The 7,500-nt window shown below is 56.6% G+C and overlaps 2 non-coding genes across 2 annotated transcripts; both read right to left on the reverse strand.

Moving 5' to 3' along the window:
• Positions 1-405: 405 nt before the first annotated feature.
• On the reverse strand, positions 406-560 carry LOC124730209. The gene has a single exon (XR_007007927.1). It is a non-coding gene; the product is annotated as a 5.8S ribosomal RNA (ribosomal RNA).
• A 351-nt stretch (positions 561-911) lies between these two features.
• Positions 912-2,820, reverse strand: LOC124730225. The gene has a single exon (XR_007007942.1). It is a non-coding gene; the product is annotated as a small subunit ribosomal RNA (ribosomal RNA).
• Between the last annotated feature and the right edge of the window lie 4,680 nt (positions 2,821-7,500).

A 7,500-nucleotide genomic window follows, 5' to 3' on the forward strand; every position in this document is an offset into this window, starting at 1 on the left:
CGTGGCCTCATTCAAGTTGGACTTGGGCTCGGCGCGAGGCGTCGGGGTAGTGGACCCTCCCAAACACCACATGCCACGACAGGCGGCAGCCTGCGGGGTTCGGTGCTGGACTCTTCCCTGTTCGCTCGCCGCTACTGGGGGAATCCTTGTTAGTTTCTTTTCCTCCGCTTAGTAATATGCTTAAATTCAGCGGGTAGTCTCGCCTGCTCTGAGGTCGTTGTACGAGGTGTCGCACGCCACACCGCCAGCCGGCTGTGCACGCTACCGAGAAAGTACCGGTATGCGAACCGCCAGGCGACGGGCGCGCATCGCACGTTTGAGGAGACGCGGCCGGCCCCACAGGCGGCCGCGACACTCCCAGGTCTGCGAAGCGGGGCAAACGCCGCGCGCTTCAGTATACGTAGCCGACCCTCAGCCAGACGTGGCCCGGGAACGGAATCCATGGACCGCAATGTGCGTTCGAAACGTCGATGTTCATGTGTCCTGCAGTTCACATGTCGACGCGCAATTTGCTGCGTTCTTCATCGACCCACGAGCCGAGTGATCCACCGTCCTGGGTGATCTTTTCTCAGTTTCCGCCGTCTCTTTCGAGACGGTCGCATAGGCGGGAGTGAGGCGTGTGGCGGCCCCTGTTCCAGCGTTCTGTGTCCAACGGCCTCACGGCCGACGGGCGTCGTACGGCTCCACACCGGAGCGGACAGGCACTCGGGCGAAAGTCATTCAAAACCGGCGCCAGGCGCCAGGTGCCGCAGGCCAGCCGCTCCAGCGCTTCAGCGCTCGTACCACACAACATTGCCGCTAGTTTTGAGAGGCACGCGTGGTTCCGCACGCGGCGCACGGCTACGGCGAGCCGTACAGGTAGCGTGTTGCGCGACACGACACGCACATCGAAAGACATGCAGTCTAGTCGGTAATGATCCTTCCGCAGGTTCACCTACGGAAACCTTGTTACGACTTTTACTTCCTCTAAATGATCAAGTTTGGTCATCTTTCCGGTAGCATCGGCAACGACAGAGTCAATGCCGCGTACCAGTCCGAAGACCTCACTAAATCATTCAATCGGTAGTAGCGACGGGCGGTGTGTACAAAGGGCAGGGACGTAATCAACGCGAGCTTATGACTCGCGCTTACTGGGAATTCCTCGTTCATGGGGAACAATTGCAAGCCCCAATCCCTAGCACGAAGGAGGTTCAGCGGGTTACCCCGACCTTTCGGCCTAGGAAGACACGCTGATTCCTTCAGTGTAGCGCGCGTGCGGCCCAGAACATCTAAGGGCATCACAGACCTGTTATTGCTCAATCTCGTGCGGCTAGAAGCCGCCTGTCCCTCTAAGAAGAAAAGTAATCGCTGACAGCACGAAGGATGTCACGCGACTAGTTAGCAGGCTAGAGTCTCGTTCGTTATCGGAATTAACCAGACAAATCGCTCCACCAACTAAGAACGGCCATGCACCACCACCCACCGAATCAAGAAAGAGCTATCAATCTGTCAATCCTTCCGGTGTCCGGGCCTGGTGAGGTTTCCCGTGTTGAGTCAAATTAAGCCGCAGGCTCCACTCCTGGTGGTGCCCTTCCGTCAATTCCTTTAAGTTTCAGCTTTGCAACCATACTTCCCCCGGAACCCAAAAGCTTTGGTTTCCCGGAGGCTGCCCGCCGAGTCATCGGAGGAACTGCGGCGGATCGCTGGCTGGCATCGTTTATGGTTAGAACTAGGGCGGTATCTGATCGCCTTCGAACCTCTAACTTTCGTTCTTGATTAATGAAAACATACTTGGCAAATGCTTTCGCTTCTGTTCGTCTTGCGACGATCCAAGAATTTCACCTCTAACGTCGCAATACGAATGCCCCCGCCTGTCCCTATTAATCATTACCTCGGGTTCCGAAAACCAACAAAATAGAACCGAGGTCCTATTCCATTATTCCATGCACACAGTATTCAGGCGGGCTTGCCTGCTTTAAGCACTCTAATTTGTTCAAAGTAAACGTGCCGGCCCACCGAGACACTCAATAAAGAGCACCCTGGTAGGATTTCAACGGGGTCCGCCTCGGGACGCACGAGCACGCACGAGGCGGTCGCACGCCTTCAGCTCGCCCCACCGGCAGGACGTCCCACGATACATGCCAGTTAAACACCGACGGGCGGTGAACCAACAGCGTGGGACACAAATCCAACTACGAGCTTTTTAACCGCAACAACTTTAATATACGCTATTGGAGCTGGAATTACCGCGGCTGCTGGCACCAGACTTGCCCTCCAATAGATACTCGTTAAAGGATTTAAAGTGTACTCATTCCGATTACGGGGCCTCGGATGAGTCCCGTATCGTTATTTTTCGTCACTACCTCCCCGTGCCGGGAGTGGGTAATTTGCGCGCCTGCTGCCTTCCTTGGATGTGGTAGCCGTTTCTCAGGCTCCCTCTCCGGAATCGAACCCTGATTCCCCGTTACCCGTTACAACCATGGTAGGCGCAGAACCTACCATCGACAGTTGATAAGGCAGACATTTGAAAGATGCGTCGCCGGTACGAGGACCGTGCGATCAGCCCAAAGTTATTCAGAGTCACCAAGGCAAACGGACCGGACGAGCCGACCGATTGGTTTTGATCTAATAAAAGCGTCCCTTCCATCTCTGGTCGGGACTCTGTTTGCATGTATTAGCTCTAGAATTACCACAGTTATCCAAGTAACGTGGGTACGATCTAAGGAACCATAACTGATTTAATGAGCCATTCGCGGTTTCACCTTAATGCGGCTTGTACTGAGACATGCATGGCTTAATCTTTGAGACAAGCATATGACTACTGGCAGGATCAACCAGGGAGCTGCGTCAACTAGAGCTGAGCAGCCGGCCGCCCGGGAGTGTGTCCCGGGGGCCCGCGCGAACACGCAAGCGTCCGCTCAATCATTCTGCAAACAGGAGGAGGCTGAGCTCCCCTGCACAATACACCTCGAAACCCTCTCAGGTCCCGGCGGCGCGCAGCGCCGTCCCAAGTACTTGGTCGGGTTCGAGAGAGGCGCAATCGCCCGGAGTTAGGCGAGTAGACGCTTTCGGTGCGACCACCCGTGCTCCCAACTGAGCTTGCCGCTGCCGACAGAGGCCCGGGAGCGTGCTGTCGTGGCATTGCCGGCGGGAGACAACACGCGCCACCTACGGTGACCGGCAGCTCCAACGCCAGCGCCACAGAAGGACAAAAGCCCCACTTGGGTGCCGAAGCGAACTCTCCCAGCACAGCGCACGCGCCAACACATCCGCACAGCTGCGATACAAACCACCAGCGAGAACCGCTGGGGCGACCGAGCAGCAGACGGCGTCGCGGCGCCGAGCGCCGGGCGGCGGCGCATCCTCAACGCACACAGTCCTCAATCGGACCAGCACACTGAAGATGTCCACCGCGCTTCGCACCGGGCCCGCGAGGACCTACTTTGGCCGCACGGCGCCGCGCGCAGGGTGCGCCGGCGCGCAGCTGCGACGCCTGCCGCGTCCGTCGGCCGGCGCGCCTGCCACTGGCCGCCCCCACCAGCCGGCTGTAGCGCGTGCGCCCACGCACCGCGCGGCCAGCACGCCGGGAGGCGCCCCCTCACCGGCCGGGGACGGTCCCACCCAGCCACCGCCGCGTATCGCTTCACACCCAGATTCCGTTCAGTTTCGTCGGCATGGTGGGTATCGCTGGAACAACCGGTTAGTACCTCAACCTATCGTCGCCATCACCGATTCACCCCTAGCGAGAACAACCGCACCACAACAGGTTACCATTTGTTCATTTGCGTAACTTCACCAGAAAACGCAGGCGTCCATCGCCATTTGCAACTTCAACGATTATTGCATGCCTGTGTCAGGTGTCACGCCACACTACGTCTGCCCACATACACGCAACAAAATGTGCACGCCTAGACAATACGTGGAAGGTGGCCCCCGTACGTATGCGATGTCCATTGCTCGAACGACTGTCAACCGGCCTCTGTAGCATGTCGCAGATATGGAACGCGGTGCACCATGCCATCACGGTGTGTGAGGAGAGACGACTAGGTCCGAATACATCAACAGACAGCTCATGCTGATCGCCATCCACGGCGTCCGTTCCTCCCACACGTCTCTATGGCGTACCACACTGCAATCCAGCTCTCATAGGGAGACGACACGTAGCTGCGTGCACAATATTTGCACTGTATGGTCCGCCGTTTTTGGGCGCAGTCGTTGTGCGGTCACACATGTGCCACGATGTATCATTCAGTACATAAGGACGAATGTGCAGTACAGATTGTGGTTCACGCGTACGACATCAGCGGACAGTTGACACAGGCCGCACCACAACGTAGCCTGAGTACGTCGCATGCGAAGGGCATTGAACATGCAAACTTCTCACCAACCAGCTTGCGAAGGCAGGGGGCAAGGTGGGGACGTGGGGAGGGGCGGCATGTACGTCCTGCTGCCATCCACATTACAGTGTACAGCAGGAGCATGTGGAAAGTGAGCAAGACTTGCAAGGTGTTTAACATGAAGCGATACACAGGGGTGCGGGCAGTGCGAGTAGCGAACTATATTGCGAGGGTTGCGGGTGGGCAACACTACAGTAATTGAACGAGTCGTATAACAATTACAGAGCAGGTTTAGGCGACAACGTGGGTTACGTTAAGGCGACAACATGGGTTAGGTTAAGGCACAACATGGGTTAGGTTAAGGCACAACATGGGTTAGGTTAAGGCACAACATGGGTTAGGTTAAGGCACAACATGGGTTAGGTTAAGGCACAACATGGGTTAGGTTAAGGCACAACATGGGTTAGGTTAAGGCACAACATGGGTTAGGTTAAGGCACAACATGGGTTAGGTTAAGGCACAACATGGGTTAGGTTGAGGCACAACATGGGTTAGGTTAAGGCACAACATGGGTTAGGTTGAGGCACAACATGGGTTAGGTTGAGGCACAACATGGGTTAGGTTGAGGCACAACATGGGTTAGGTTGAGGCACAACATGGGTTAGGTTGAGGTACAACATGGGTTAGGTTAAGGTACAACATGGGTTAGGTTAAGGTACAACATGGGTTAGGTTAAGGTACAACATGGGTTAGGTTAAGGTACAACATGGGTTAGGTTAAGGTACAACATAGGTTAGGTTAAGGTACAACATAGGTTAGGTTAAGGTACAACATAGGTTAGGTTAAGGTACAACATAGGTTAGGTTAAGGTACAACATAGGTTAGGTTAAGGTACAACATAGGTTAGGTTAAGGTACAACATAGGTTAGGTTAGGTTAGGTTAGGTTACACGTTGTTGTACGGAAAGGTGTAGGGGGGGGGGGGGGGCGGGGGCGGCAGGTTCGTTGATAGTGATTATAGTAAGTGAATGCTTGTGACATGATCAGATTTGTCACGTCAGGATGCACCTTTGGCTTATTAGAGGCGGCGCTCCAATTCTATGCTTGTGTGAGACCTGTGTCTTTGACTCATGTCATTGTTTGTGCGCTGTGACAGGAGGTACTATTGTGATGTTGGGTGCACCGTTGTATAGGACATGTGTGGGTGTTGGTGCCTGGTCTGCGCAATGGTGGATGTCGAAAGGCTGGGATATTGTATTTTCCGCACGGACCTCCTGGTCTGGTTGTGATAGTGTGGATTGTGTAATGTGGCGGAGAAGATGCACTGGATGTTGTTCCATGCTGGTGCTTACATATTGTATGTGCGCCTGTTAGAAGCAGAGAGTGGTGCGTGATCAGAGTGTCTGGCTGACGTGTGGTTCCCATTTTGGGCAGACTCTTTCAGCATGTATACGGACAGTTGTGTATATTTGCTGTAGTTTGATGGCTCTGCATTGATTACTAATCAGCGCCGTGTGTACGGGTAATCTGGTTCCAGTCCAAAATGTTCCATCTGTGTACATTAGTGACAAAGACTCCCCCCATGCAGTGGGGCTCGGTCTGTTATAACTCTTCCGCGTAATATATTTGCCCCACGTTTTTGCGACTGCGAGTGCGAGTGCAACGCGCATGGGGACCGACATGCTGATGGCTCGGTATCGGACGCCGTACAGTGAGCAACGCGATCGCGTCTCTCGCTCGTAAGTGGTACAGGTCGCGGCTCATGTATACGGACAGCGGGAATGTCGCATATTGGAAATAACTCTTCATGAAACGCAAGTTATAGGGGTGGATTGCACTTTACGAGTGCGGGAAACGTCCGCCGTTCATCCGCTGGAGGTGCGAGTTTGGCGGTTGGGGTGGTGCACGAACGGGTGCGGGTGGCGTCATTGCCGGTCCACGGCTTCGTGCGGCAGAGCCACTGGAGATTGGGTGCTATGGTCGACAGAGGCTGCAGCCTTTGTGGGTGGCGTCGAAAGGCGGCCACTGTGGCGCCATCGCTGTCTTAGTCGGCTTGGCGTCTCATAGATGGCGGTAGCGTCGTTGCAGGAGGTCATGTTGCGGGAGACCTACAGATGGCGGTATGTTTTGTGGTGCGGACGTAGTGTTGTCAGATGCGCATAGATGGCGGTATTGCATGTGGTGTCGCCCTATTTTCATAGATGGCGATACTGTTTTGCCGGCATGGGTGGCGTAGTTCCGTCGGATCCCTGTAGGTGGCAGTGTGCTATGTCTACTGTCGACACCCACGGCACCACTATCTATCTATCTATTTCCTAATACCTCGCCCCCCCCCCCCCGCCCCTACAGACTTATCACCACACACACTAACCGCCCCGGGGACTTGCCAACGACACACCCTATCCCAAGTCTATTTTCTTGCGGAGCATCATGTGTTATTATATTTTATTTCACATCCATCGGTTAGGGGTACTGGCGTTCACCGGACGGCGGCGGTGGACGCCGTGGTACCACGGGACGGCGACAACGTACCAGACCCCGCCGGGCACCGCGACCACCGCACGGCACCCACCCGACGCCGCCGCCTCCACGCGACGCCCCGGCCGGTGGGCCGACATCGACCGTCCGGCACCCACCGCGGCACCCGGCGCCGGCCGCCAAAGCGATACGCTATAGCGCGGCGGTACACACGGCGCCCGGCCGGCCGGCGCCGCCTCCCCGCGCGCACGGCGGCGGCACCCATCGCAGCGCCCACGCCAACCGATACGCCCCAGTCCGCCGCACCCACTGCAGCGCCCTGGGTGCGGCGCGCCCGCCCAGACCGATACGCCCAGAGATGCGACGTGCGGAAACTGAAAGCAAGGGGGGCCCACGCGTACCCCTGCTGGCGACCAGCCCCTGGGGGTCTCGTCTCGCGACAAGACGAATCCCCCAAGCTAGGGCTGAGTCTCAACAGATCGCAGCGTGGCAACTGCTCTACCGAGTACAACACCCCGCCCGGTACCTAAGTCGTCTACAGACGATTCCGAGTCCCGACATCGAAATATAGACACCCATGGTCGACCGGTAGGGGCAGGGCGGCGCCGGGAACAGATCCCAGACAGCGCCGCCCGAGTGCCCCGTCCGGCAAACAAGTAGGGCCCGTACGGCGCGGCGCCACGTGGGTCGACCGCGCCTAGTAAAGT

Source organism: Schistocerca piceifrons, unplaced genomic scaffold, assembly GCF_021461385.2.
Source record: "Schistocerca piceifrons isolate TAMUIC-IGC-003096 unplaced genomic scaffold, iqSchPice1.1 HiC_scaffold_1234, whole genome shotgun sequence".
NCBI lineage: Eukaryota > Metazoa > Arthropoda > Insecta > Orthoptera > Acrididae > Schistocerca > Schistocerca piceifrons.